Consider the following 26,648-nt stretch of genomic DNA (forward strand, 5'->3'; position numbering starts at 1 on the left):
TCCTTCCTCCCTCCCAGTGCCCTTCCCCACAGCCCCACACCATAACTGCACAATGCCCCACACAGACCCGCAGTGCCCTGACACACACAGATCTCCCCCATAGCCCAGCACCCTGTTTTTCACTCTTGTTTTTTCAAGACCCAAAGGGAGAAATCCCCTCCCTCCTCCTACTGTAAGTGTGCCCTTGGGTGAACAGTGAGAATTCCTGCCCATTTCCCTTCCAGCTGGAGCAGGATGAGAGTGTGTTTGTGTGAACGACATTGCTGTAGATTGTTGTTCATTCCCCACTCTGACAATTCAGACAGTCCCTTTCCTAGTCAAATCTCCAGCACATTGTTCCAGGGGCAGGATTTCTCTGGGGCACTGAAATATTTCAGGGGGCTGGTGCGTGAACTCAGCCTTGCATTCCACCCTTGATGTTACATGGACTAACAGCAGCAGCAGAAAGAAAGAGCTGAGCCAATAGCTTCCTGCCAGGGATGCAGGTGCCACAACCCCTCTGTCTGACCATCGCCATTGCAGGAGAGAAGGGTTCACTGGAATCGAATGCCCTGGCTCAGACCAGAGACACAGGAAGATTTCACTGTTCATGGATCTGTGCAAAGGAAATTGTGTCTCTGTGAAATTGAGGTGGGAAATGAAACGTCCACGTGGTGGCCCAGTGCTCTAGGGAATGTGGGTGAAGGACTCGGGCTGAGCAATGATTTAACAGGGGTTTGTTTCAATGTATTGCCCCGATTAAAATCGATGGCTAAAAGGCAGCCATGTTGTTAGCACTTGTACCGGTGTTGGGACATCCCAGTGGGTGTCAAGTCCATTGCCTTCACCAGGGGCAGTCAATTATTTTATCAAGGTACAAATTTCTTGGCCAAGGTATAGTCAAGGTCTAGATGCCAGAGAAAATAATGCACTGCTGATAAGAAGAAGTACATAAAAAGATTTTGCAGCCACCATGGGCATAACAATGATGTGCCATGTTTCACTCTCCTTTCCCTTTGGTGCCACCTCCTTTCCCTTTGGCCTTGTAGTTGACCAAGGGCAAAGCTAAACATCTCCTCAGATACCAGGGAGTGTTTATGTCCATTCCTGCGAGTTACACAGGGGTTTGATGTTGCTGCTTTCAATCCTCTGGCTCTGCCGGGATAAGGAACAATTCAAGCTGTCACTGAACTGAAGGAGGAAGATCAGTTTTTGACAGGAGAGGGACACCTCCTCTTCAAGGAGTTTGGCTGGCAGTCCTGGTCCCCAGGTCTCACCCGTGGGGCTCCAGCAGTTTTGGGACCGGGTCACTCCCTTGGCCCCACCTGCTGCCCCCAGGCGCTCCCCCCCAGGAGCCCCAGCAGTGCAGCGGAGCTGAGCAGCATCTGCCTGCTCACTCCAATGGCTGCCGGCCCCTCTGCATGGCAGGGCAGGGTGGGTCTGTGCCTCCGCGCGCTTCCCCCACCCCGAGCCCCTGCAGCCAATGGGATGCTGCGGGGGTGATGCCTGGGGGCAGCAGAACGTGGAGGCCCCCCAGCCCACCCCACCTTGGACACCCCGGTAAGCACCGCACCCCTTACTCCCTCCCAGAGCCTGCACCACCATCCCCTCCCCACATACCCCCTCCTCCTCCCCGCAAACTCCCTCCCAGAGCCTGCACCCCTCACACACACCTGCCCCCAACTCCCTCTCCCTCCACACACCCTCCTGCCCACCCTAATCTCCTCCCAGAGCCTGCACCCCACCCCTCCTCCTGTTCCCCCTACTCCCTGCCCCAGCCCAGAGCCTGCACCCAGCACCCAAACTCCCAGAGCCCTACAAGGAATTTTTGTACTCAAGGCAAGGGCCAGCTCCAGGCTCTTTGGCTGCGGGTCCTTGAGTCCCTGTCGGAGGGTAGGACCTGCCACTGAAGTGCCACCGCCGCTTCATTCATCCTTCAGTGGCAATTCGGCAGCGGGTCCCTGAGTCCCTCGCGGAGAGAAGGACCCACAGCCGCACTGCCCCCGAAGAAGTGGCAGGGGTAGAGCTGCCACCGGCGCCGCTGATCGTGGTAGAGCTGCGCCCTCCACTTTCTGCAGCTGAGGCAAGTGCCTCACTCGCCTCGCCATGTTACGGCGCTGCAAACTCCCTCCCAGAGCCTGCCCCCAGAACCCCTCCCCACCCAAACTCCCTCCCAGAGCCTGCCCCCAGAACCCCTCCCCACCCAAACTCCTCCCAGCGCCTGCCCCCAGAACCCCTCCCCACCCAAACTCCTCCCAGCACCTGCCCCCAGAACCCCTCCCCACCCAAACTCCCTCCCAGCACCTGCCCCAGAACCCCTCCCCACCCAAACTCCCTCCCAGAGCCTGCCCCAGAACCCCTCCCCACCCAAACTCCCTCCCAGAGCCTGCCCCCCAGAACCCCTCCCCCACCCAAACTCCCTCCCAGAGCCTGCCCCCCAGAACCCCTCCCCCACCCAAACTCCCTCCCAGCGCCTGCCCCTCAGAGCCCCTCCCCCACCCAAACTCCCTCCCAGCGCCTGCCCCCCAGAATCCCTCCTCCACCCAAACTCCCTCCCAGAACCTTAGGCAGGTGAGGGGCAGAGTTTTGGGGGGCGGGTTCTGGGCGGTGTGAGTGACATTATTGGCCCACTGGGAGGACTGGCACTGGCCCTAAGGTAAATTGAGGTTGAGACCCATGTGTAAAGACCCATGTGTAAATTCACTGGAACTTTTCAAACTCTCCACAGCTTTGCCAATTTTCACCAGGAATTTTTCTCCATTAACAAATTCTCACTTGTTCCCTACCAGTTGGTGACCATTGCACCAGGGGCATGTCAGTCTCAGGGTCCTGATTTCCCATTGACCCTTCCCCCTTCTATTGGGACTGGAAACTAGCCAACCAAAAACCCCACTAAGTTTTAGTAAAGGGCCAACAGTCCCTTACACAAGCCAGCCCTGTGAGAGTCACCAATGTGCAGAGAAGGCAGTATGAGCTGGTCCCATGGTGTAACGGGCAGCACTCAGGACTCTGAATCCTGCAATCTGAGTTCAAATCTCAGTGGGACCTTGTGTTAGCTGGTGGTAAAGATCTGGTGCTCAAAGTGCTTTCCTGTCTCCAGCTATGTAAGAGTGAATCATTTCCCTCCTGCTGGGTGACTCCTCCCTACTGGAGTCAGGTCTTTGGTGGGGGTCTAGAAGTGGCTCTGGGGGTTGGGATTCTCACTGCTTGACCTGATGCCCACAAGTTTGGTGCTTGTGGCCACACTTTTCCTCTTGCCCACATGGCACTTGAAGAAAGCAGGGCCAGGCTTGGTAGGCAGGAGGGAGGAAGAGCAGGGCCGCCCAGAGGATTCCGGGGGCCTGGGGTCTTCGGCGGCGGGGGGCCCTTCCGTTCCGGGACCCGCTGCCAAAGTGCCCTGAAGACCTGCGGTGGGGGCCCCCCCGCTGCCGAATTACTGCCGAAGGGGGACCCGCCGCCAAAGCGCAGTCCGGTCTTCAGCGGAAATTCGGCGGCAGGGGAGGTCCCCGCCGCGGGTCTTCGGGGCACTTCGGCGGCGGGTCCCGGAAGGGAAGGGTCCCCCCGCCGAATTACCGCCAAGACCGAGCTGAACTTCGGCGGCGGGTCCGCTCCGTCTTCGCGGTAATTCGTCAGCGGGGTCCTTCTGCCCGGAGCGGAAGGACCCCCGCCGGCGAGACCGGGAGCGAAGAAGCTCCTGCGCCCGGCCCGCAAGAGTTTTCCAGGCCCCGGGCGAGTGAGGACCCGCTCCAGGGCCCCGAAAAACTCGTGGGGGCCTGTGGGGCTCAGGGCCTGGGGCAATTGCCCCTCTTGCCCCCTCTGGGCGGCCCTGAGGAAGAGTCCCAGGCTGGAGCCCAGCACACCTCTCCTCCTCTGGGCACCTAGAGCAGAGGCGGCTGGTGCTGACAGCTCTGAGGAAGGCTTATAAGCCACAGAGCGACTGAGGTCAGGGCCAGAGGAGGGAGGACCATGCCTATGCATGGACAGCAGATGGCCATGAAGACACCCGGCCAGCCTGCTTCCTGGCCTGGCAAACACCCACTGAAGTCGTGCTTAATCCACTTGCTGATCAGGGGAAAACCTGTCAAAATCTGTGTGAGGAGAACCGCTTGGGTCGGAAGGGAGCGAGGAAAAGAATGAAAAAATAACCAGCAAGAGAGAGAGCAAGCGAAAAGAATGTGAAAGGCAGAGAAAGAAATAAAGGGAGAGAAAAATATTAGAAAAGAAGGAAAGAAAGCAAGAGCGTGAAAGGTAGAGGAAAAAGAAAGCAAGGACATACAAGCTAGAGAAGGAAAGGAATGAAAAGAGCAAATGAACCACAAGTGCTAGCTGAAGCTGGAATGAGAGAGTCAGAGAAAGGACAGACTGACCTGTTAAGCAAGGTTGCACCCAGATTCTCCATGTTGGGGAACAGGCCCCCATTTCCATCCTGGCTCTGCTTGGCGGGACCATCCATAGGTGCCTATTGGCACCCCATGCTCTGTGGAGGCAAGCCCCAAAATACCCTCCCCTCGGGACACGGGCTCTCCCCAATCATGACTCCCTTCCTGCACGCTCCTGGGAATGGGGAAGGTGGGGAAGGCGTGTGCTGAGCAGCACCGTGGGTGTCTCTCTCTGGGGCGAAGGAAGAGGATATTTTTGTACCAGAAGGAAAGAGCAGGGGCGGGGCGTTTGTGGAGCAGGCGCACACCAGAGAGAGGAACTGAACACAGCCCAGTGTGAGCCCAGTGCCAGCTGGAGCCCAGACGCCTGCATCTGGAGGACCATCTCCAGAACCTACCTTGATGGTGCTGTCCATCACTGCTCCCACGTGAAGCTTCCCACCTAGACCTCTCTGGACGAGGTGAGGTGGTGCATTGGCAAAGGGGCTGTTAGAGCGGGGCTCTGTGTGTGTGTGTTTGTGTATATAATTTTGGGAAGTGAAGTCACAAACTGCTGGGGCTGGTTTCCTGTTGGTGTGAGGTTTTTTTTGGTCATCTTCTTGTTTTAGGGCTAGAGCTGGGTGGCTTTCTGCGTTGCCGTTGACAAAGGCAGCGGTACAAGGGGCTCAGGGTGGAGGATCGGGGAACGCTTCACAGTGGGTCACAGGGATAAGAATCACATTTAGCCCTTGCATGGCAATGGTGGTGCACTCACGCACTGCCACGCCTTTTAGTATCACGACTACTTATCTGTACAACAGCAGCACCTACAGAGACCGGGGCAGAATCAAGGCCCCTGTTGTGCCGGGGGCTGCACAGACACAGAGACAGTCCCTGCCCCAGCTGAGATCAGGCCCCTTTGGGCCAGGCGCTGCCCAGACACAGCGAGAGACAGGCCATGCCCCAGAGAGTTTACAGGCTCCACACCCAAAAAGTGGGAGGAGAAACAGAGGCCCAGTGTCACACAGTAGCACTGAGAGTAGAACCCAGGAGTCCTGGCTCCTCTTGCTCTAACCACTAGACCCCACTCTGCTCCCAGAGTTGGAGACAGAACCCAGGAGTCCTGGCTCCCCAAAAGGGCAGGAGTGGAGTCTAGTGGTTAGAGGAAAGGAAGATGGCTGTCAGGACTCCTAGGGTCCAGTCCCAGCACTGGGGTTAGAGTAGAGTCTCGTACCTTAGCACAGGTGAGGCTGGGAGCCAGGACTCCTGGGTTCTTCCCGTCCCCCCAGAACCGTCTTGCACAGCAGGAGGGGGCTGGGCAGGAAGTGGTGATGGGGTGAAAACTACCAAGAAATGCAAATCCTGGAAGGAGCCTGTGCCAGGAACTGGGTGGTGCCACGGTTCCATCCCCATCTCTACCCCCCCACCCCTTGTCTGGCAATGGATCGTGCCCCCTGTGCCCCCAATCCACCCCTGCAAGCCCTGGGGGGCAGGGAATAGCCATGGTGCTGGGCCCCCCATCCAACTGAAGTATTCAGTGTCACACTGACCCAAGGTGTGTGCATAGAATGGGGATTGTGCGTGTGTGTATTGATTGACTGATTGATTTCTGCATGGGGTTTTGTGTGTGGGGAGGGGGTGTTTGTGGCTGTGCAAGTCTGTGTGTTCATGTGGCTGGATTTGTGCATGTGTTTGCATCTGTTAGCAGTTGTGTTGATGTTGGCTGGATTTGTGCGGATGTTTGTGTATATTAGCAATTCTGTGCGTGTGTGTGTCTGGATTCATGCATGTGTTTGTGTATGTTTGCAATTGTGTGTGTGTGCATGCTCTGCTGCCCTCTGCCGGCGCAACAACCGTTTCTCTGTATGTCACAGCCCCCATACCATTCACCCTGGTGGTGATTTCCCCATCTTACAAGGGCTGGCTGGCCTGACCCTTCTCCCCTCTGCGGAGTGTGGTGGGGCTGCAGCTCACCCCCTGTGGGGCAGGAGTGCCAAGATGCGGGGCACCGGGCTCCGATGCACCTGGAGAGCAGCTCACATGAGGTGGGGCAGGGCACGTGGTGTCCGTTCTGTGTTGCCTGGTGCTGGGCCGTTGCACAATCCCCAGCCGCACAGCGCATCCCGAGAGGGGGCAGGGGGCCAAGCAGATGATCCAGCACGAGAGGGGTGAGGATGTGTGGTTGAGGGGAGGAAAAGCCTTGGGCTGCACTGGGGGAATGCAGAGCAGGGGTGACACCCCAAAAACCTGCAGCAAAGGGATGGACAGGTGGGGTGGGTGGATAGAAGAGGCAGCGAGACTAAAATCTAAAAGGGGAGTGTGAGGTCTGGTGGTCAGAGCGGGGGGGGGGGCGGTTTGGTGGTCAGAATTCCTGGGTTCTATCTCCAGCCCTGGGAGCAGAGTGGGGTCCAGTGGTTAGAGTGTGTGTCGGGGGGTAGCCAGGACTCCTGGGTTCTCTCCCTGGCTCTGACTCTCTCTTGTGCAATCCCTCGGCAGTTACCCAAGTCACCAGCGTGTGTGAGTGGGGGGCTGGGGCCGAGTTGCGACATGGTGTCACGGAGTGTGGGGGAGTCAGGGTCCTGCACCCCCAGCTTCCTGCGATCACAGTGACTCTCAGCCAGCCAGTAAAGCAGAAGGTTTATTTAGACGACAGGAACACAGTCCAACACAGGTCTTGCAGGCACAGATAACAGGATCCCCCCTGTTAGGTCCATCTTGGGGCCCCAGGAGCCCTATAGCCCCCATTGGGGATCAGAGCCCTGTCTGTGCTTCCCTTCTTTCCCCAGCCAGCTCCAGTCTGCCCAACCCCCTCCAGCCCCTCCTCTCTGCTCAGCTTCTTTCCTGGGCCAGGAGGTCACCTGACCCCTTTGTCTCCAACACCTTCAATTGCACCTTTGCAGGGGAGGGGCCCAGGCCATCAGTTGCTAGGAGACAGAGTGTCAGGCATTCGGTTGCACTGGCCGTTTGCTTTGCTAGATACTTAAGAACTGCACTGGGGACACTGAAGCTTCACAGACCCCAGTAAGACCAGTCCCACTTCCTCACACATGGCCCAGAGTCTCATACTGCCCCTTTGTTACCCAACCCGGGGCAGGGTGGGGGATGGCCTGGGAGACCTGCTAAGAAAGGCGCTTCTGGTGGGTTTGTGTGTGGGTCACGCTGTCCCCGGCTGGATAGACCCCTATGGTCAGAACCAGTCTCAGCCAGGGTCAGGCCCTGGAAGCCCAGCCCCCTCTGTCGCCACGGCTATGTCTATTGGTCTCCTGGAAAGGTCCATTTTCATTGGTAGCTGTCCAGTGGCAGTGAGTTCCACAGGCCTTGGCACATGCTGTATGGGGCAGGAGATCCTTGTGTTGGGAGCAGTGGGAGTGAACTGTGTGCGGTTGTGTCTCTGAGCACAATTGTGAATATTCCAGTGTGTGTGTGATTGTGAGCATGGCTGGGGGGTGTGATTGTTTCTCTCTTTGGGGATGGAGCTAGCATGCCCCTCTGGGTGTGTTGTGTGTGAGTGTTCTTGGGACTGTGTGAGTCCCTTTGTGCATCAATGTGTGTGTCACTTGCTGCAGGATACAAAATCCTGCAAAGCCAACACACACACACACAGCGGGGCTCAGCCCCACCAGCAGGGACACACATGTCTCTCCTGGGCCAGCTTGGACAATTTCCCATCTCGACCCGGCACACTGCTGGTGCCCCCACATGGGGGTGGGCAGCGACTGGGCGGGGGGGGGGCAGATATGCTGGATACAGAAGGAAGCACTTTTGAGAAAATCAGTCAAGGCCCTTAGCAGAGCTGAGACACAGACCCAGTGACCCCTGCACCACCCTGGGAGGGGAGTGGGGTCGAGTGGTCAGAGCAGGGAGGGGGCTGGGCACCAGGACCCCTGGGTTCTATCCCTGGCTCTGGGAGTGGAGGGGGTCTAGAGCAGGAGGACTGGGAGACAGGACTCCTGGTTCCATAGGGGAGACTGTTTTTTCCTGGGCTCCCCTCCCTAGAGATCCCAGCCCCCTAGTGGAGAATGAGTGGGAACAGGGGAAGTTGCTCTCCCACTTCAGAAACATGATTCAACCCCTCCCCCATGGGCTGTGACATCATGGACCCCCAGGCAGACAGTAGAAGCCCCGCCCCATCAGAGAAGGTGGGGTCTAGTTGCACCCACAACAATCCCACTCATGGTTGCAAAGAAACCACACAAACCACTGCTAGGACAGGATCTGCTGCTCCCACTGCTTTCTTTTTCACCATGAGCTGCTCCCCGCCAGGCACCACACTCCATTCACACACCTTTGGTCAATATGCAGCTCAGTGGCAAACACTGCCCCGAAGTGACTCCGGTGCAGGCACCCACAGCACGAACTCCCCACACCGGATTCTGTCCACACGGAGAGAATTCTCTCCACCGGGCTCCTTCGGTTCATCTCGCTGCTCTCCGTCCTGCCGCCAGACACTGCTCATCTGCATAGCCCCGCCCATGGACACGTGACACCTTCTGTCCTTTTAGTCTCCAGGGACTGAGTTGTCTGCAGGAGTGAGCACGTCACAGCCGCCGGGCGGATTGTCCGTGAGCCCGCGCTGGGGCGGGGCTTCAGGAGAGACCCAGCCCCATAGACGGCCCGGGCAGGGAGATATTGGGGGAGGATGGGGGCGGGGAAGGAGAGACCCAACCCATAGACCCGTAGGGGCAGGAGATCTTGGGGTCAGGAGGGGAGAAGGGGGATTGGCAGAGACCCAGCCTGGGGTGCAGGAGGAAGGGGGTGGGGTGGAGGGAGACATGTCAGGTGGGGGTGGGGTGTGTGAAATGTTGGTCCAGGGAAACTGAGTCACTCCCAGGACATCGTGTGCAGGGGAGAGCACAGGGGCAGGGAGAGAGCCCCAGCCCCAGAGAGCCCCAGAGGGATATTGGGGGCAGGGGAGGAGATGGCAGAGGAGACACCCATCTCCATAGACCCCCAGAGGCAGGAAATGAGGGGAGAAGGGGGGAGGGAGGGATCCAGCCCTATAGACCTGTAGGGGCAGGGAGATATTGGGGGCAGGAGGGTTGGCAGAGACCCAGCCCGGGGTGCAGGGGCAATGGGGTGGTTTGGAAGGAACTGGGGAGGAGAAGAGACACATGGCAGGACACACGTTGGGACAGGGAAACTGACTCACTCTGAATACATGCAGAGCAGGGCAGGGCGGAGGAAGATCAAGCTGGTCCCAGGGTAATTTCGGGGGGGTCTGATTCCCCACTCAGTCGGGGGGCTCCCCTCTGGGATGAGGAGCCCTGGGGTGGGGCGGGTACAGGGGCTCTGTGTGTGTGTGTCAGGCTGGGGGAGCTGCCTGGGCAGAGGGGCTGGAACCAGGGGCAGCTCCAGGCACCAGCACACCAAGCACGTGGTTGGGGCGGCAAGCTGCAGGGGGCGCTCTGCTGTTCGCTGCGAGGGCAGCAGGCACCCCAGCCCCTCCCCCACTCTACCCCCCTTGCCCCCCTCCCAGAGCTGGGGGAGAACCCAGGAGTCCTGGCTCCCAGCTCTGCCCCTCCCCCACTCTACCCCCACCCCCCTCCCAGAGCTGGGGGAGAACCCAGGAGTCCTGGCTCCCACTCCTGCCCCTCCCCCACTCCACCCCCCTACCAGAGCTGGGGGAGAAGCCAGGAGTCCTGGCTCCCAGCCCTGCCCCTCCCCACTCCACCCCTCCCAGAGCTGGGGAGAACCCCGGAGTCCTGGCTCCCACTCCTGCCCCTCTCCCACTCCACCCCCCTCCCAGAGCTGGGGGAGAACCCAGGAGTCCTGGCTCCCAGCCCTGCCCCTCCCCCACTCCACGCCCCTCCCAGAGCTGGGGGAGAACCCAGGAGTCCTGGCTCCCAGCCCTGCCCCTCCCCCTCCCACTGTACCCCTCCCAGAGCTGGGGAGAACCCAGGAGTCCTGGCTCCCAGCTCTGCCCCTCCCCACTCTGCCCCTCCCGGAGCTGGGGAGAACCCAGGAGTCCTGGCTCCCAGCCCTGCCCCTCCCCACTGTACCCCTCCCAGAGCTGGGGAGAACCCAGGAGTCCTGGCTCCCAGCTCGGCCCCTCCCCCACTCTACCCCCCTCCCGGAGCTGGGGGAGAACCCAGGAGTCCTGGCTCCCAGCCCTGCCCCTCCCCCACTCTACCCCCCTCCCAGAGCTGGGGGAGAACCCAGGAGTCCTGGCTCCCAGCTCTGCCCCTCCCCCACTCTGCCCCCCTCCCGGAGCTGGGGGAGAACCCAGGAGTCCTGGCTCCCAGCACTGCCCCTCCCCACTCTACCCCCTCCCAGAGCTGGGGAGAACCCAGGAGTCCTGGCTCCCCATATTTCCATATGGCTCCATCCAACAGCCCCGGGGGGGGAGACAGGAGGCCACGGGAGAAGCAGGCGGGGGGCTGGGCCGGGCGAGACCCCGGGACCCGCGAGTGCGCGTCGGGCGCGGGTGGGGGGGGGGGCTCTCGGGGGGCGGGGCTGAGGAGTTGTGAGGGGAGGTGTCAGGTTGACCCAGGGACCTGCCCTTCCCTGGGCTCGAGAGGACGGAGGTGCCCCGGGGCAGGCTGGGAGTTGTAGTTCCTGGCTCGTCTCAGAGCGGAAGTGCGCCGGTTGCTCGGACAACGCGCTCCCTCCCGGTGCACACTGGGAAACGTAGTTCTCTGTCTCTCTCACGCGCGGCCTCTATTGCAGGAGGGGCCGTAACTCGTCCCTTCGCCGCGCCCCTCCCCACTCCCTGATTGGCGGAGAGAGCGCGGGACAGAGACTCGGCGCGCGGGGGGAGGCCCCGGTTCCCTCGCCCCGAGGCTCCCCCCCGCCTTTGGCGCGCTGCAGCCGTTGGGATCCGTGGGATCCGGGCGGGGGGGGCTCGGGGCAGAGGCGGGAATTCGGTCCCCGGGGGCACTTCGGCGGCGGGTCCCGGAGCGGCAGGGCCCCCCCGCCCCCCCGCCGGAGACCCGGGGGCACTTCGGCGGCGGGTGCCGCTGCGGCGGTAACTCGCCAGCGGGGGGGGGGGGTCCTTCCGCCCCGGAGCGGAGGAAGCTCCTGGGCCCGGCCCCGCAAGGGTTTTCCAGGCCCCCCGGGGCGAGTGAAGGACCCTGCTCCAGGGGCCCCGAAAACTCCAGTGGGGGCCCCTGTGGGGGCTGGGGCAAACTGCCCCTCCTGCCCCCCCCCCGGGCGGCCCAGCCCCACATACCCCCCAGTCACTCATCACACGCTGGGCTAGTTCTTCAGGGGCCCCCCTGCTCATCCATGAGCCCCCTGGGCCTGTGGCCGGGAAGTGTGGGAAGCTCCCACTTTGGCTGGGCTGGGTGTGGGTGTGAATCTTTTCCAGGCTTGTGTGTGCTGGGCTCACAAAGGGTTTTTGCTCCCTCGGGGTGGGGGGTGGTTTCTGGCCACAGGTGACGTGGTTTGGTAGCCCAGTGGATGCTGCGGGGTGTCTGGAATGGGGCGTGTGTGTTCCCATCGTGCCCCTTCCCCTCTGCCTGCAGAGCTGAGCACAGACAGGCCTGAGGGGCAGAGCAGGAGCTCTGGGAAGGAGAAGAGCAATATGAAGATGGAGTCTAAGACGAGGCCAGGTGACTTCTGTGGAGGGAGACGTGCTGGACAGCGCCAAGGATTGGGGAGACAACCAGGTGTGAGCCCAGGCTGCAGGTTTCGAGTTGTAGCGGTGATGGCAGAATGGGAGGAGGTTGAAGCCGGAGCCCTGGGGTGTGGGAGTAGTGAGAAGAGGAGCCTCGCCACCGTTGCTTTTTCTTTTGTGTTGTGTTTCATACCAAGAGAAAATAATTCGCGGTGACGGAGTCCAGCCCTGAGGTGAGATGGAAAGTGAGCGAGAGCAGTGACTGCGTGAATCCTGTTGAGGCCAGGCTAGAGCTGCCCAGCTGGGATCAGAGTAGCTGTCTCTGTCGGTGAGATATGTATCTGGTTTGGGAAGGGCTCTGGTCACAGTCCTCCTGGCTCCAGGCAGGGACTTCCCGTTACCTGGGTGTGGGTTTCCAGACTAGCTGTGGCTTCAAGGGAGATGATGTTGCCATTTGCGAGGGCTGATCATCTCTGGCCAGGAGTGGTGTGTGCTCCCTAGCAGAAAGTTGGATCCATGAGGGTGACTCCCTGTTCTGAGTTTCTTTCTTCCTCCGAGGTTTCTCTATGTTGGCCAACTTACACTCAAACTCTCTCTCTCCTTTCATGGACACCTGTCATGTTCAGTTGCCTGCATCCTCTTCCTCTGCTCCCCCTCCCCCAGTCTCCTATGGGCTCAGCTGGATCCATCTGCCCCCGGGCAAGGTCTCTGCCATATTGGAAAGGATGTGTCCTGCCTGCCAGGATAAGGGGGTTGCTCTTCCAATCCTCTATCTTCGGGGAGACCTCATTGGTGTAACTGGGTCACAGCATGAGTGGCCAGTCATGTCTTTGGGGCTGTGGGGTCTGAGACTGAGAGGGGTGGGCTCGTGGTCATGGCTTTGGGCACAGGAGAAGTGGGGCTGGGATTAGAGATTCCCAGAACCCTCCTTATCACCCGCTAGCTCCATTACTGCATCACCCAAAAGCCTCACTCAGGGTCCACTATGCCTCCTTGTGCTGGGCACTGCAGGGGCAATCAGAGGGACAGCAGGATGCATGAGGAAATAGATGAGTGTGTGAGGCAGATGGGTGAAGGGGGGTGTGTGGCATACATTGGGGACGGATGGGGGTTGAGAGTTGGACGGACAGCGGGACAGATGGAGAGCTGCAGGGACGGATGGTGACGTCACAGGCTGGACTTGTGATGGGTTCAGCTCATGGCCGCTGGCCCTGTCATCTCCTGCCCCCATCTGCCCGTCTGACTCTGCCCCTGTCTCTCGCAGGCAGCACTCAGCAGAGTCTGGCCCTGTCGTTACACTGGTGCCTACATCCAGTGTACACCTGTGTGTTATGTGCTCCTGGAGAGCTCAGGCGGGGACAAGCATGCGGCTCACGGCTGCTGAACCAGCTACTCCAAAACTGCCACAGATCTCCCCCTCCTTGGGCAGCAAGACCCTGGCTGGGGGGTTCCCTGTCCCTCCTCGCTGCCAAAGCAGCCTGCTCAGCACAGAGACCGAGGTCACCTGCCTCCGCCCAGCCTCTAGCTGGAGCTGCTCCAGCCCCGAATTGCTGGTATCCAGCCTGGCCGGAGTTGGTGCGATGTCCTAGCGGAGTCCGTTCTTTCTCCCCGGTAGATGACGATTTTCCCCACTGCAGTTAGTTGCTCTTTCTCTGCTTCCCCATAGCCCCTCCCCAGTGATAGTGACCCCTGCTGGCCAGGCACGGGAGTGTCCTGTAGGGGGCCTCCTTGTAGGAGCAGTGACTCCTGGTGGTGAGGGGCAGCAATGCCTGGCATGTATCCCCCCTAGCATTGCTGCAGCGCCCCCTGGTAGCCACTGAGGGCAGTTGCCTATGTGACCCCACCATTGCCATTGTGCCTGTGAGCGCTGGTGGGTAGGTGAGGCAGCGCCCTGTATGTATATGAGCCATTGGGGCAGTGCCCTCTGCGTATCCCACTCTCATCTCGGTGACTCGTGTTGTCCCAGTGGGGCAGTCCCCTGTGTATTTAGTCCCCCCAACCCCTGCCTTGGGCCAGTGACCACTGGTAGCCAGAGGAATCAGTGCCTGAGGTGTGTTTTTCACCTCCCCAAGGTGGCAGGGTGCCTGGGTCGCCGTGTCAGGCAGTGCCTCAGTATCTTCCAACCCCTTTGTGGCAGTGAGCCCTGCTCCTGGTGTGTGTCACTCCCCACTAGGGATGTGCACTGGTGGCCAAGTATGGCAGTGCCCTGTGTGTAGCCCCTCTCTCCCTGCCCCTGCCCCAGGGTGACCAGATTGAAAGTGTGAAGAATCGGGAGGGGGTGGTGGGTAATAGGCACCTACATAAGAAAAAGCCCCAAATATTGGGACTGTCCCTATAAAATTGGGACATCTGGTCACCCTATCCCTTCTACCCCTGAGCCAGGTATGGCAGGCACTGATCCCTGGCATCTCTGTGGGGCAATACCCTCTGTATATCCCCCAATTGGGGCAGTGACCCCTGTTGGTCAGGTGGGGCAGTGCCCTGTGTGTTTGTCCCCCCTATTTAGGTAGTGACCCCTGGTGGCTAAGTGAGGCAGTGGCCTTTGATTTCCTCTTCTTTCCCCAGCCCCCTCTCTCTCTGGGGTAGGGCCCCCAGTTGGAGCACTACCCGATGTGTATCTCTACTAATTGGAGCAGAGACCTCCCTGTGGTTCCCTGGTGTGGCAGTACACTATTGATATATCCCACCCTCTCTCACCTCACCATTGTGGTAGTGGCCACTTCAGTCAGTGGCCTGTTTATCATCCCCCCTGCCCCAAACCACCACCATTGCAGCAGTGGCCCCGGTGGCCATGTGCGGCAGTGCCCTGCATGTATCCCCCACAACCATTGCTGCAGTGACCCCAGGTGCCCAGTTTGAGTAGTAGCCTGTGTGTACCTCATCTCTTGGGGCAGTAACGTGTGGGGCCACGTAGGGCAGTGGCCTGTATGTACCATCTCCTCTGGAGCAGTGACCACTGGTGTCTTGGTGCTAAGATGCAGCCACCTCTGGGGTACATGGTGGGGCTGTTTACAGGACAATGGGGACAGGCCCCCCCGTTCCAGGAAGCAGGGGAATGTCTGGTGTTCAGGGCAGAGCGTTCCACCTTCTATTGAACTGTGATGCTCTGAGCACCTTTCCCCTGCATGAAGAAGACCCTGTGTGGCTCCAAAGCTGGTCCAGTAACAGGTATCACCTCACCTGCCTTGTCTCCTGGTATTCTGGCCAGTGTCCAACTTCCCCTTCGCTGTTGGTCCTCAAACCTCCTCCAAGCAACCCCCCCCCCAGTCTCTTAAGATGCCAAACCTCCCCTGGAGCCCAACCCAGGGGGGGGAGGCACCCCACCTGAAAACCCTATGGCACCATGGGAGTGGTAGTATCCACTGCCTCCATCTCCCACCAGCCAGGACAGGCCCCACAGCACCATGGGAGTGGTCGTGTCTCCTGCTTCCATTTCCTGACAGCCGCTGCCAGGCAGGGCCCAGACTTCCCGTTTCTGGTGCGAGTCCGGAAGCAGATGCTGCCATGAGGCGATGCTGGGAAGGGTGGTGCTGGTGTCAGGAGAAAGCAGGAGGAGTAGGTGGGGTCTGTGCTACTGTCCCCCTAATCCCTGCTCCCCCCCCTCTGGCACTCAACCCTGAAGCTCTGCACCCCTAACCCTGTGCCCCCTCCTCCCGCACCCGTAATCCCTGCACTGTGCCCCCTTTTCCCCTAACCCCTGCACCCCCTCCTGTGCCCACTTGGGGAAACTGACCTGGATGCACAGAGTAGCTGGCATTGCTGCTCGCTCCCCCCGCCGCCCCTGAACACTGCTCCTCCGCACATCGCTAGGGGGCTGTGAGAGGGGGGCACGGAGGAACATTGGGGGGAGCAGTATCCGCTCATCACCGCTATCTCCCCTTCTCTTCCTCCCTCCCCATGCTCCTATGCCGGGAGGGAGCAGGGAGAAATCTGGGCACCACCCCAAGCAGCACTCCCCTGCCAGCCGGGAGCAGTTTCTGACTTTACACCAGCAGCACACACCTCTGCTACCGTACAGCACCGCCCTTGACCATGGTACCCCTGGGCAATTCCCTGGTGGCACCCACCCCAAAGGCTGGCCTTGGCTATGGGCTTCAGAGGGAGTGAGTAGACCAGGTGGCCATGGAGAGGTCCAGCCCCTGTTCTCCTCTCCGAGCTGCTAGCAATCAGAGGCCAGGGACATGCTTCCATGCTGATGACAGGTACTGCTCGATAACGATGCCACCAACCGAAGATTGATTTTCCTGTCTAGTGGTTCAGGTTCTGTAGTGTCTGCATCAGAGTGTTGTTCTTTGAGGACTTCTGACAACGTTTCACACCTCGTCCCTCTTGGATTTTGGAAGGCTCTTCAGATTCTTAAACCTTGGGTCGAGCGCTGTAGCTGTCTCTAGAAATCTCACATTATACCTTCTTTGCCAAATTTGTCAAATTTGCAGTGAAAGTGTTCTTAAAGTGAACAACATGTGCTGGGGCATCACCCAAGACTGCCATAAAATGAAATATATGGCAGAATGCGGATAGAACCATGGAGCAGGAGACATACAGTTCTTCATCAAGGTCTTCAGTCACAAATTAACACGTTATTTTTTTAACGAGCGTTATCAGCATGGAAGCATGTCCTCTGGAATGGTGGTTGAAGTATGAAGGCATATGGATGTTAGCATATCTGGCACGTTAATACCTTGCAACGCTGGCTACAAAAGTGCCATGAGAGAGCCTGTTCTCACTTTTAGGTGACGTATATAAGACACGGGCAGCATTATCTCCAGTAAATGTAAACAAACTTGTTTGTCTCAGCGATTGGCTGAACCCGAAGTAGGACTGACTGGACTCTAAAGTTTTACATTGTTTTCTTTTTGAGTGCACTTATGCAACAAAAAAAAATCTACATATGCAAGTTGCACTTTAATGATAAAGAGATTGCCCTATAGTACTTTATATTTTACAGTGTAAATATTTGTAATAAAACTATATATAGTCAGCACTGTACACTTTGTATTCTGTGTTGTAATTGTGTCAGCAACCTGCCCAGTTGCCTCGCTGCCAGGGGATGCAGACATTTCTGTAAGGCACATAAAGGGGCTATTTGGTGTTGAAGCAAATGCGAGGAATGTGCATTTATGAGAGGGAATTTCCATCTCTTCAGTAGCTGTACATCAGGGCCCCAGTGGCCTAATGGATAAGGCATTGGCTTCTGAAGCCAGAGATTGTGGGTTCAAGTCCCATCTGGGGTGAAAATCTACTTTCTTCCTGTATATTGCAAGGAAACCTTGGCCTTTATATTAAACAAGGAAGCTGGGAGATGTTTGAGCACAAAGTCCTGGATCTTGGGAACAATCACCAAGGGATATTAGAAGGCTCAGTCTGGTGACCTAATGGATGCAACCACACCTCCCCATCCCAGGGTAGTCCCATCTGAGAACCAGGATCCATGGAGCAACATTCCCCTCCTGCCCTGACAGGTGGGCTGTGCAGATGATGGTGGAGGGCAGCAGGAGAGGAGGTTGCACTAGTGCTGCCTGGGCTGTATCTGCACCAAAGATAAATGGAGGTCATGCAGCCTGTGCCTGAAACTCCACAAGTGCTATGTTCACTCCCAGAACAAGTCAAATCCTGCACCAAGGATGGTGAATTCCCATGTGAGCACACAGTGCCCCTGTCCACCACACATGATGCACACACATCAACTGCACCAAAAGAGACACAAACTGCACACTGAGGAGACAGCTGGTTTGTTTCCAGGTTGCTTTTATTTCCAAAGGTACTGAAGTGTGGGGTCTCTTCTTTTTCCGTGGGCAGAAACACAATGGAGGAGAATCTCACATCCCTTAGCTGCCAGGTGACAGTGGCAGGAAGAAAATGCACTGCAATGAAATTTAAAAAAACATAAATAATTTAACAATGAGAAGTAATTAAATAAAAATAATCCAATGGACGCACTTTTATGCCGGTGGCTTGTTCCCAGCCCAGAGAGTGAGAAGCAGGGAGTGTGTGAAAGGCGGGTGGTTAAGTCTGAGGGAGCATATTCATAGTTTGTATAAGTTAAATTATAGCAGACCGCTACAAAATACTCCATTTGGTAATATCAGTACAGAATATAGAAATCTACAAGCAATACAGCCATACACAGTTAAGACAGGGTGTCCACTTAATACCAGAGTTCCCACAGCCAAATAGCTGGAAGTCCCTTCACAGTCACTGCTAAACAAAACAACATTGTGCAGAGCCAAGAGCAGCCCTGCTGTGCCATTAGGAAGGCCTGCAGGAGACGCAGCAAATCCATCTAGATTCTGTGCTTCTGCTTAGTAGTTACCAAGTGTGATCAATGAAAGGGTAGGTGGGTAGCTCCTTTTTGGACACCCAGCCAGTAGCTATAAAATTCCTCTGAGGCCTTGTCTACACTATGACTTTAGGTCGAATTTAGCAGCGTTACCGCCATTTAACCCTAGACCCATGCACACGACAAAGCCCTTTTTTTCAACTTAAAGGGCTCTTTAAATCGATTTCTTTACTCCACCTCCGACGAGGGGATTAGCACTGAAATCAGCCTTGCTGGGTCAAATTTAGGGTAGTGTGGACGCAATTCGATGGTATTGGCCTCCAGGAGCTATCCCAGAGTGCTCCATTGTGACCACTCTGGACAGCGTTTTCAACTCAGATGCACTGTCCAGGTAGACAGGAAAAGGGTCGCAAACTTTTTAATTTCATTTCCTGTTTGGCCAGTGTGGCGTGCTGATCAGCACAGTTGACCATGCAGAGCTCATGCAGAGCTCATCAGCATGATGTGCACATTGCCAGGGCACATTGCCCGGCCTGTACTCTGTGAGAAGTCTATGACCATGTCTATGTCCTCATCACTCTTGTCACCGCACTGCTGTCACCTCCTTATCTGTTTTCGCTTTTGCAGATTCTGGTTCTGCACTGAGAAAAGGCGTGAAACAATTGTCTGCCATTGCTCTGATGGAGGGAGGGGCGACTGATGGCATGGCTTACAGGGAATTAAAATCAACAAAAGGGGTGGCTTTGCATCAAGGAGAAACACAAACAACTTTGTCACACAGAATGGCCCTCTCAAGGATTGAACTCAAAACCCTGGGTTTAGCAGGCTGTTGATTTCACAAAACAAAACAGGTCAATTTCTTGTTTTGATTCATCTAGTTTTTACATCTTAGGCTGGTAGCAAACAGTACAGTACAACTGCTAGCCATTGTCATCTCCTGGTTGCTTGGCAGAAGATGGGAATGACCTGGCTGAGTCACTCCCATGTCTGTCCATGCGCCCCAACTGACCTCAGTGAGATCAGCTAAAAGCAAGAACTATTAACACAGAATTCTGTTCAAAGCCAGAGAAGTCTTTCAGCCTCCTTCCTCTTGCCGGTTTCTCTCCTTCCTTCTGTTCAAAGACAGTTCCCTGTACACTCCTAGTTTGCACAAACCCACCCACTGACCTGTGACTAACAATCTCTCACTGCTAACTCTTCCAGGAAAACAGGCCAAAGAAAGTGTCTGCAAGCGCTGCACCGCAGCCCCAATACTCTTTTCAGTTCCTTCCCACAGAACTTTCACTCCAGACCAGTCCAGTGCCTTGCTGTTGCTTGTCTAACCACTGCCAGAGGCAGTGGTTTCCCCAGGAAGTGCAATGAGGGGGTGTTCAATTTACAGGGGTGTCAGGACCAATGAGATATATAAAAGAGATATGAATAAAGTAAATGTTTTGTTAGGATTATGCAAATTTAACATAAGAATAATGCAAGTTACACCAAAACACATAACAGGTCTAGATTTCTAAAAAAATATATTTTTTTTTAAAAAGGATTTAATTTAAATTGACTTTTGAAAAGTAAGCCATCATGGTGAAAGAGGAAAGTCCTCTCATGGATCAGTAACTGGTTAAAAGATGGGAAACAAAGGGTAGGTATAAATTATCAGTTTTCAGAATGGAGAGAGATAAATAGTGGTATCCCTGAGGGGTCGGTACTGGGACCAGTACTGTTCAACATATTCATAAATGATCTGGAAAAATGGGTAAACAGTGAGGTGGCAACATTTGCAGATGATACAAAACTATTCAAGATAGGTAAGTCCCAGGCAGACTGAGAGAAGAATTACAAAGGGATCTCATAAAACTGGGTGACTGGGCAACAAAAATGGCAGATGAAATTTAATGTTGATAAATGCAAAGTAATGTACATTGGAAAACAATCTCAACTATACATACAAAATGAAGGAGTCTGAATTAGCTGTTAACACTCAAGAAAGATCTTGCAGTCATTGTGGATAGTTCTCTGAAAACATCCTCTCAGTGTGCAGCGGCAGTCAGTGATTCCCAACATTCGGTTTGCTTTTTAAAAAAGAACAGGAGCACTTGTGGCACCTTAGAGACTAAGGCTATGGTTACACTTGCACTTCAAAGCGCTGCGCTGAGCGCTGGAAGCATGTAGTCAGCGCCAGTGCTGGGAGAGCTCTGCCAGCGCTGTCCATACTCCACCTCCTGTGGGGAATAACGGACAGCGCTGGGAGCCGCGCCCCAGCGCTGGGGCTTTGACCACACTGGCGCCTTGCAGCGCCGCAATTTGCAGTGCTGGAGAGGGTGTGTTTCACACCCTGCTGCAGCGCTGCAAATTGCAAGTGTAGCCATGCCTAACAAATTTATTTGAGCATAAGCTTTCGCGGGCTACAGTCCACTTCATCGGATGTAGCCCACAGCTATGTTCTTTGCAGTACAGACTAACACGGCTGCTACTCTGAAACCTTCGCTTTTTAAGAAAGGGAGGCAGTGACCATGAGATGGTCGAGTTCAGGATCCTGACACAAGGAAGAAAGGAGAGCAGTAGAACAGAGACCCTGGACTTCAGAAAAGCAGACTTCAACTCCCTCAGGAAACTGATGGGCAAGGTCCCCTGGGAGAATAACATGATGGGGAAAGGAGTCGAGGAAAGCTGGCTGTATTTTAAAGAAACCTTATTGAGGTTGCAGGAACAAACCATCCCGATGTGTAGGAAGAAAAGTAAATATGGCAGGCGACCAGCTTGGCTTAACAGTGAAATCCTTGCTCGTCTTAAACACAAAAACAGCTTACAAGAAGTGGAAGATTGGACAAATAACCAGGAGGAGTATAAAGTATTGCTCAGGCATGCAGGAGTGAAATTAGGAAGGCCAAATCACACTTGGAGTTGCAGCTAGCCGGAGATGTTAGGAGTAACAAGAAGGGTTTCTTTAGGTATGTTAGCAACAAGAAGAAAGTCAAGGAAAGTGTGGGCCCCTTGCTGAATGAAGGAGGGAACCTAGTGACAGAGGATGTGGAGAAAGCTAGTGTACTCAATGCTTTTTTTGCCTCTGTCTTCACAGACAAGGTCAGCTCCCAGACAGCTGCACTCTGCAGCACGGTATGGGGAGGAGGTGACCAGCTCTCTGTGGAGAAAGAAGTAGTTCGGGACTATTTAGAAAAGCTGGATGAGCACAAGTCCATGGGGCCGGATGCACTGCATCCAAGGGTGCTAAAGGAGTTGGCCGATGAGATTGCAGAGCCATTGGCCATTATCTTTGAAAAATCATGACGATTGGGGGAGGTCCCGGATGACTGGAAAAGAGCTAATGTAGTGCCCATCTTTAAAAAAGGGAAGAAGGAAGATCCAGGGAACTACAGGCCAGTCAGTCTCACCTCAGTCCCTGGAAAAATCATGGAACAGGTCCTCAAGGAATCAAATCTGAACCACTTAAAGGAGGGGAAAGTGATCAGGAACAGTCAGCATGGATTCACCAAGGGCAAGTCATGCCTGACTAACCTAATTGCCTTCTATGATGAGATAACCGGCTCTGTGGATGAGGGGAAAGCAGTGGATGTGCTATTTCTGGACTTTAGCAAAGCTTTTGATACAGTCCCCCACAATGACTGGGAATTTTCAGCTTAGAAAAGAGACGACTAAGGGGAGATATGCTAAAAGTCTATAAAATCTTGACTGATGTGAAGAAAGTGAATAAAGTAAATGTTTTGTTAGGATAATGGAAATTTAACATAAGGAAAATGCAAGTTACACCAAAACACATAACAGATCTAGATTTCTAAAAAAATATATAATTTAAAAAAAAGTATTTAATTTAAATTGACTTTTGAAAAGTAAGCCATCATGGGGTAAGAGGGAAGATCCTCTCATGGATGGGAAACAAAGGGTAGGAATAAATTATCAGTTTTCAGAATGGAGAGAGATAAAAGTGGTATCCTTGAGGGCTCAGTACTGGGACCCCTCAAGGGGTCCTATTCAACATATTCATCTGGAAAAATGGGTAAACAGTGAGGTGGCAAATTTACAGATGATACAAAACTATTCAAGATAGTTAAGTCCCAGGCAGACTGCGAAGAGCTACAAAGGGATCCCATGAAACTGGGTGGCTGGGCAACAAAATGGCAAATTAAATTCAATGTTGATAAATGCAAAGTAATGCACATTGGAAAGCAATCTCAGCTATACATACAAAATGATGGCATCTGAATTAGCTGTTAACACTCAAGGAAGAGATCTTGGAGTCATTGTGGATAGTTCTCTGAAAACATCCACCCACGTGCAGCAACAGTCACAAAAGCAAACAATGTTGGGAATCATTATGAAAGGGATAGATAATAAGACAGAAAATATCATATTGCCTCTATATAAATCTATGGTACGTGCTCACCCTGAATGAGTTAGTGCAGATCTGGTCACCCATCCTAAAAAAATATATATTGGAATTGGAAAGGTACAGAGATGGGCAGCTAAAATGATGAGTGTGTATGAAACAGGAGGAGAGATTAAAGCGACTGGGAATTTTCAGCTCAAAAGAGATGACTAATGGGGATATGATAGAGGTCTATAAAATCTTGACTGGTGAAGAAAGTGAATAAGGAAATTTTTATTTAATCCTTCACATAACACAAGAACTAGCAGTCACCCAATGAAATTAATAGGCAGCAGATTTTAAAAAAAACAAAAGAAGTATTTCTTCACACAATATAAAGTCAACCCAGGGAACTCTTTGCCAGGGGATGCTGTGAAGACCAAAACTATAACAGGATTTTAAAAAGAACTAGATAAATTCCTGGAGAACAGGCTGGGTCCATCTGTGGCTATTAGCCAGGATGAGAGGGATGCAACACTATGTTCTGAGTGTCCCTAGCCTGTTTGCCAGAAGCTGAGAATGGGCAACAGGGGATGGATCACTTGATGATTCCCTGTTCTATTCATTCCCTCTGAAGCACCTGGCCTTGACCACTGTTGTAAGACAGGGTACTGGGCTATATGGACCATGGGTCTGACCCAGTATGACCATTCTTATGTAAAAATTAATTATAATAAAAATGTTTAGTACAGAACTCCCCAACATAATGACCTCCCAAGATAGCAACAATGTGAGATAACAACCTTGGCAAATACTGCATTTTAAAAATCTTGGCCTACTGGAAACATATTTATATAAGTTTCCATTCCCAGTCTAAATCTAGCATTCTGGAGCAAAGTGACTAAAATATAGTCCAACAAACAAATGTATAAGCTTTGAAAGTGTATTATCGTTTCCAGTTTAAATCTGATTTAAACACTAAATTATAAGGTAACTGCCTACAAAACTGGGAATTCATGGGGTAAGAAAATCACTGGCCAGAGGTGGTAAGTGCAAGCAGGTAATGGGCCGGTACGGAGGGCCAGTGGGTGCTGGGAGGCTGGCTGAGGGGGGGAGTGGGCCGGCCCTGCATAAGAAGAATAGCTTAAACTGGCTGCCCCCTGAGCTGTCTAGCCCCCGCTAGGAGCTTTCTGGCATTCTGTTAATTTCACCACAGTAGCTTGGGGAGGGAGGAGGTGGTTGACCATGGCAGGAGCAGTCCTCACCCCTGGGAGGGGAATCTCTCCAATACTAATATACACAAATAAATATAAAGTGATTTATTGTACATCTTAAATCTGAGCTACAGCAGGTGGAAGGGGAAAATTACCAGGGGCCATCACAGACTATCCACCCCTCTCCCTCCTCCTTGCAGACAAAGCTCAGACCCTCCCCTGCCCCCAGCAGGTGTGGGCCTGCTCAGGTGCCAGACAGAAGAGCATGGTCAGTGTCTCCAGCCTCTTCGCTGAGGCACACAGAAATGACAGGAGCTTCACTTGCCACATTCACAATAGTAAAGCTTTGCCACAGACAGCATTGATAGTAGTGTAATAGTGTTTTATTTTCTATCTATGTCATGGCAAATGGGAGGGATCCATGAAGTGGTATGTAGGAGAGGTGGGTTGTTTGCGCATTGGACTATATGGGTAAGAAATACAACTACTTACCCTGCCCAACCCCAGGACTCCCAGCCACCTCTGCAGCTGCTAGCTCCAGGGGTGATTTGTGGCCTGACCAGTCAGCTAACTGCAAGCTCCTTTAAATCCTAATTTAAAAGTCCTAGAATCCCAAAGGCTCCACTTCTTCCAATAGAGGCTGCACTCCGGTTGAGGAACTATCCCTCCACTGACTCTGAGTACCGCCGTCTCCTTTAAGTCAATTTTCTATCCCGATCACCGCACACATCTGCTATACCATACCTGAGCTGATTCCCGACTTGTATGCTCAATACAGCCTTACTGATCTGTAGCAGGGCTTCTATGTCAGGGCCAACGATGGTAAAGGTTCTCCTGCAGGACAGTAGTGCTTCGTGCTACTCTGCTCCCGAGTATTCGCTATTTCAAAGTTCTATATTTTGCTTCCTCTTGGCCTCAGTGTTTCAGCTGTGGCCTGGAAGAGCGGGCTAACCAGAAACTCCATCTCCCAGTGAGTCAGTCAGGAGGCCTGCTAGGCTTTTTTTTTTTTTTTTTTTTTTTTTTTTTTTAACTCAAGGTCGAGCCCAAAAAAAAAAAAAAAAAAAAACTTTCAGCCGGGAACATTTCGCTCCTCTCTGCCTACCCAAGTGGCAAGGGAGAAGCAGACTATATCGCTGGCTTGAAGACGCTCTCTCCTCCCCTCCACTTCCCTGCAGGCTGCAAAGCCTTGGCCCGCTTCATGCCTCGAGCAGCCATGTGGCCCAAGCCTGAGGGGCCACGTCTCGCAGCCTGGCCCACCCCGGCTGACGGCCGCAAGAGCCACTGGGCAAGGAGCAGATAAACACCCCAAGAAAAGAGCTGAATTTTTCATTCATTTTCACCTAGTCTCACTAAGGAAACTAGCAAACACCACCCTTTGTAAGAAACACTGCACTGCATTGGTACAAACCCAAATGAGTACAGCAGAGGCTATCCCAAGTATCCATCTGGGTCTGTTTCATTACAAACTCTTCTGTAATGATGTGTTCTGTAATAAGGGGGCAAAAGGCAACTGTCAAAGGTAATTTTGCCATGGTAGCCAGGTTGCTAGTCATTCCTGGGCGTAAGAACAACATAAGAACGGCTTATCGGGCTTCACTTCGTCCATCTATGAACAGATCTGTCTACCGCCGACAGTGGCCAATGCCAGTGCCCCAGAGGGAGGAATCAACGGAATGATCGCGGATTCTCCTCCTACTATCCATCTCCATCCTCTGACGTGAACAGAGGTTAGACACATTCTCTAACCATCCTGGCTGGTTACTACTATGGACTTAGCTACCATGAATTTATCCATTCCTTTAAACATTGTTATAGTCCTAGCTCCCTCTGCTGCCAACCTCCCCTGTGTGCAAGGAGTTCCACAAGCTGACTGCAATGCCTTCTTAAAGAAGAACCTGCTTTAAACCCGCCCATTAATTCCCATTTGGTGACTAATTTGTATTATGCGGGAATAAGTACTCATCCACTTTCAACATCACTCCGCGATTTTATATACCATCATAATCCCCTTAGTCTCCTCTTTTTCCAAGCTGAAGAGTCCTAGCCTCTTAATCTTTCTCGCATGAGACCTCCAAACGCCTAATCATTTTAGCTGCCCTTTCTTGAACCTTTCACGGGGAACCACGACTGCTGCCGTCAGAACAGTATCCTCTGCCATCGTAATGTCGCGAAGTGTGCAAACCTGGTGGCTGGAACTGACTTGTCCTCACCCACAACTGGTTCACATTTGGACAATATATACTCCTCCTCAAGTCAGCAGCACTGCTATGGGCACCCAGGCATGGCCCCACAGTATGCCAACATCTTTATGGCTAACTTAGAGCAATGCTTCCTCAGCTCTCGTCCCCTAACGCCTCTACTCTACTTGTGCTACATTGATGACATCTTCATCATCTGGACCCATAGAAAAGAAGCCCTTGAGGAATTCCACCATGATTTCAACTATTTCCATCCCACCATCAACCTCAGCCTCGACCAATCCACACAAGAGATCCACTTCCTGGACACTACAGTGCTAATAAGCAATGGTCACATAAACTCCACCCTATACCGGAAACCTACTGACCACTATACTTACCTACATGCCTCCAGCTTTCATCCAGGACACACCACACAATCCACTGTCTACAGCTAAGCTCCAATCCCTCAAACAGAGACAAACACCTACAAGCATAGGCGCCGACTCCGTGGGCTCTGGGGCTGGAGCAGCCATGAGGAAAAACTGATAGGTGCTCTGCACCCACCAGCAGCGCCCTGCCCCGTCCCCACATCCCAGCTCACCTCCACTTCTGCTCTGCCTCCTCCCAGAGCATGCCTCCACGTCCTGCTTCTCCCACTCCTTCCAGTGCTTGCACCATGAAATAGCTGTTTCACGCGGCAAGCGTTGGGAGGGAGCGGGGAGGAGGAGGAATGCGGCGTGCTTTGGGAAGAGGCAGGGCTGGAGCGGGAT

The 26,648-nt window shown here is 54.2% G+C and overlaps 2 non-coding genes across 2 annotated transcripts; both read left to right on the forward strand.

Annotated features, from left to right (window-relative positions):
- Positions 1–2,955: 2,955 nt before the first annotated feature.
- On the forward strand, positions 2,956–3,027 carry TRNAQ-CUG. The gene has a single exon. It is a non-coding gene; the product is annotated as a tRNA-Gln (tRNA).
- Positions 3,028–17,053: 14,026 nt separating this feature from the next.
- On the forward strand, positions 17,054–17,126 carry TRNAQ-CUG. The gene has a single exon. It is a non-coding gene; the product is annotated as a tRNA-Gln (tRNA).
- The last annotated feature ends 9,522 nt before the right edge of the window (positions 17,127–26,648 follow it).

This window comes from Mauremys reevesii, linkage group 18, assembly GCF_016161935.1.
Source record: "Mauremys reevesii isolate NIE-2019 linkage group 18, ASM1616193v1, whole genome shotgun sequence".
Classification (NCBI taxonomy): Eukaryota; Metazoa; Chordata; order Testudines; family Geoemydidae; genus Mauremys; species Mauremys reevesii.